This window comes from Vombatus ursinus, unplaced genomic scaffold (assembly GCF_900497805.2).
Source record: "Vombatus ursinus unplaced genomic scaffold, bare-nosed wombat genome assembly UNPS02014798.1, whole genome shotgun sequence".
In the NCBI taxonomy this organism is placed as follows: Eukaryota; Metazoa; Chordata; class Mammalia; order Diprotodontia; family Vombatidae; genus Vombatus; species Vombatus ursinus.
The window spans coordinates 40,162,886-40,167,592 of record NW_020954576.1 but is presented as its reverse complement, the minus strand read 5'-3'; positions in this window follow the sequence as shown (position 1 = coordinate 40,167,592).

Sequence of the window (4,707 nt, the reverse complement as noted above, 5' to 3'; positions counted from 1 at the left end):
TCAACTTTGTCTATAGGATGTCCCCCTGAGAAGCAGCTTAATTTTTTAATGGTACCAGGAAACTTTAAGGCATCTTTTGCTTAATTCCCAACAGTGGGAAAGAATACAAACTGTAGAGTTGTTGTAAATGACCCTTCAAACAGACCTAGAAAGAGGAAAATAGGTCCCCTGTTTTTCTTCTTGCTCTGCTTTGCTTCCCCAGAAGGGAAACAGAGACCAATGCTATGTGACCAGAAAGGAGTACCCAGCAAAGAAAGTAGCGTTTATCTGCCAAGCTCTTGCTAACTTTGTAATCTCAATGCAATTAGAGAAATTTCCATATCACTTCAACTGTAACAGAAGTAGTGTAGCCTATCAGTATGGGACTCTCTCCTCATTGGTGGAGATCAATGCCCTGTACCTGTGTGAGGGGTGGGGCAGAGTTGAGGAGATTGGGAGGAAGAACAGAGATTCAGTCTCTTCACCCTCTTTAGGCTCTAGATTTGAGAGAAAAGATGGGAGACTCTCCCCCATGTAGCATGAGGGTGTCATTGTGTGGCTCAAAGGGAGGCAAAATAGACATCTCTAGCTTCTTATTCCCTCATCTTTCTCCAAGGGAGACTTTACCTCCCTCCAGGAAGAGAAGCTGAGGTTGGGGCTGGAAGCTTGGACACTCTGCTCTCCAGAAAGAGATAAGGCGTACCAGGCTAGAATTATATCTGTCTGGTCCCGTAGATATTGTTAGTTGACAGAATAAGATTTTCAGGTTCAAATTAAACTTCTGATTACTATTTAAAAATGGGGAAAGAAGGACTACTAGCTTTACAGCCAGGGTTTGACTTCCTTCCCACCAAATGCTGTTTCCACAATGAACATACATACATAGCAGATAGCAAAGAAACCCATTTATCCAAATCAATAGCAAAAGAAAAATCAAAGTAAGTATACTTAGGAAAATATATACCAGACAATACAAAGTGAAGGAGCTTTGCCATTGGGAGTGAGGTAACTTAACTCAACCAAGTGACAGAATCTCAGATCTCACCCAAGGCAAAATTCCCCTAAGTATCTAATATAGCAAGCTGGAGATAGGGACATGTAGAGACCGTTAGCTCTTCTCATGTCATCTTCTTCCTGGAGTCTTATTCTCCCTTCAGTGGCCTGAAGTGGGGTTAGCATTGTCCATTTTCTCTCTTGAACCTGAAATCCAGAAGTGTCTAAAGTGATTTCTGAACCTGAGAAGAGACTGGGAACTATCCTGTCTTCTGCTCTCACCAACTCTGTCCCATTCTGTCCCTCACACAGGAATGAGGCATTGCCTTCCACCAATAAAAGGAGTCCCATGCAAATGGGCTTTGGGGCTTGAGTTACAGTGTAATCAGAAGAGGACAGGCCTTTGAGTAAAACAAAACAAACAAAAAAAAAACCTTGCGTCTGAAACCTCCCTTAAATGAATTATTAGCACTTTACCTTTCTCTTAGCCTCAGTTTTCTCATCTCTAAAATGGGGATGAAAAATCTTCTTGCTTTGTTAATGTTTTTTTCTCCTGGTGATGGTGATGTAGTGGTGTGTATGGGGGGGAACGGATTTTATCAAGCCTTAACTATGCACCTAAATGGCGCTGTGGATACAAGGATGAAAAACTGTGCAGTTCCTACCCTCAAGTGAAGGGGGTGGGGTTGAGGAGGATCAGAAAAGTTAAAAGATTGAAGAATCACAGATTTAGAGCTAGAAAGATCTTGAAATCACTGAATCCCACCTCCACATTTTGCCTGAGAAAGCAGGCATGAGGAAGTTAAATGACTTGCCCCAGGTCACATAGCTAATCACTTAACCCAGGTCTTCCAGATCCCAAGCCTAGCCCCCTTTACACTAAGCCACACATTCAAGGAAGACAAATTATTCTTGGAGCAAAGAAACATTTGGGACTGAGTAATCCAGGGAAACTTGAGGAGAGAGAGAAAGATCACTTAGTATGGTAATTATTTAAATTTTTTTTACTCGGGACCTATGATTTCTTCACAAGGGTAATCCTGATGTGAAAACTGTCCACTGATGCAGATCACCATCTATCTGTAACTTGCCTGGGGCACTAAGAGCTTAATGACTGTCTCATTATCACAAAACTGTTAGTGTCAAAAGTAGGACTTGAACTCAGATCTTCCCGAAATTCCAAGGGTTACTCTACCATGATTCTTCTCATTATTACCACTATTAATACTATAAGTGAAAAAAAAAAACTGGAACTTTTTTACACCTTCAAGGAACCTTCGTAGCCTTTTCTTCTGCCATTTCCCCTGCCCTTCCAGCTCTTGAGCCCATAAAGATAACTAACTGTAATGGTAATGAACAAAATCACTTGTCCGGACAGATCCCCAGGGAAATCACGGAACCTCCTTACAAACTCTTCCAATTTCAATTTATTTCTTCTTCATGTAAATAAATTCGTTAACCCCAGGTTGGTGATATTACTCTATCACCTTCTATGTCTCAGAACAACCTAGTTTGGTGACCACTTTGAAGCTGCCCAGTGATGCATTAACATTATCCCACCTCCCTCCCCCGCAGGAGGATTTTTTGTAATGCCCAGGGCACTGAGGCATTCCAAAATTGGCACGAGCCTGCAGCTCAGAACCGAGTGGAGCCCCATTCCTTCTCCTGGTGACTCATCTGACATTAGCATAATTACCTTACGGAGTCGAAGTGATTTTCAAACTATGAGTAATGCAGGGTAAAAGAGGGAATGTTGACAAGACAACGAGGAATATCAGCTCACTGAAGGAATCAACTGCTGATAACAGCTGCAGTAAGTGAAGGAGTGAAAGGCAAAAAGAAACTATCCTTTGGAACAATCAGATACTTGGGAGGGAAGGCAGGCACGGTTGAGAGTCTCGTGGAGGGGATCAGGATGGGCATCATTAGCAGAGTGAGATGAAATTCCATGTCTTTTTATACCAAAGGTCTGTTTGTAGAGGCTCATTTCTCTCTTGCCCAGTCGTGAGAAAATAGCGTTGCAGTGGTCCATAGAGTATTTTTACACTTCATGTTTTATAACAACAATGCCAGTTTGAATTTATATATAGTACCTTTCTTTGTAAATATCAAAATGTCTTTTCACATTTTTAACCTTATAGTTGTTGTTGTTGTTGTTTTAATGAGGTAGAAGCAGAGCAATAACCTCTGACCAGGTCATATAAACTCCTTGAGGACAAAAACTGTTTTGTTTGGTTTTTGTATCCCTAGACCTAACAGAGTGCCTGGCACACAGTGGGCACTGTGTTTGTTGATTGCTTATCATTCATCTATAAAAATGTATTTATTTGGTTTGCTAGACTACACATACTGCATATGTTACAAGGGAGGACTTCTGGGAAGAGGTAGGTTAGTGGGTAGTGATAGACACATCAAGGGCATCAATGAAACATTTTTTTTATGCAAAGGAAAAAAGGCACAGAAAGGGATACAAATAGAACCATATTGTTACTACTTTTTAAAATGTTTTATATACATATATACATGTATATATATGTATCTATGTGTTTATGTATATGTAGATACACACACAAGTCACAAGGCCAATATATTATATATAATATTACATACCTATTTAAAAAAATACATCTAACAAGTTTACAACTTCTAATGCAAGCCTCTTTCTTGTTCTCTGTATATTGGAATGTTTACATTTGTTGGCGATTAGCAATTAAGAAATAAAAAAGAAATTTTAATTTACTTGTCAAATGAATGGAGCTCTAGGCCAGTAATGAGAACTGAGTTCTAGTCCTGGTTTCACTTTTAAATCCTTTCACCTCTCTCTGGCTCAGTTTTACTATCTGTATAATGGAAGTGATACTAATACCTACCTTGCTCACCTCATAGGAATGTTGTGAGAATAAATGAAATAGGAGCTGTGGAATCTTGTGAACTCTGTTGTCCTATCTTGTATTCTTCCTTCTCACTGTCTTGCCCTTCAGTCCAGACTTCTTTTCCTTTAGCCTTTCCTGATATCCACCATATGTTAGTTTTCTCTAACCTTTCTTATTGCCTCAAATTACCCTGTGTTATTTTCTCACTATAGAGGATGTAAATAATGTTACACAAACTGTCAGATATTTGCTTACCTATTTTTCTTTGTTACAAGGGAAAGTTCTGTTGGGGATGAAGTGAGGAAACAAGGAAATGATGGTGGTGAGGAAAAAAAGGCATGAATACAACTTTTTTAAAAAATTAATTTGTTGGTTGTATCCTCTCAGCATAATATAAGTTCATGAGGGCAGAGAGAGTTTCCTTTTTCCATCTCTTATCTTGTACAGTGCCAGGGCACATGGTAGGTACAGAATAAATATTTGTTGAGTTGATTTGAGTTAATATCTGTCTAAGGTATTAGCACTAATTGGGAAAATAATGCCACAAGCCCTTAAGAATTAAATGTTAGAGTAAGGGTAAAAACAAATCATTCAGCCCAGAAACTATATTTTTGGTAGATGACAATGAAAATTTTTTTAAAAATAGTATTGCAAAGGACATTTACAGAAAACGAGAAGAGCCACTGGCTTCTCTTTTACTCACTGTTTCTTTGCTGAAGTCATTTCAAGATTTGTAACAATATGGTCATTTCACATCTCTGGCATAGATAGAAACAAAAATCTCATTGTTAAGGATATGTTCTGGGCAGGAAGAAGAAGACGAAGACGAAGACGAAGACGAAGACGAAGACGAAGACGAAGA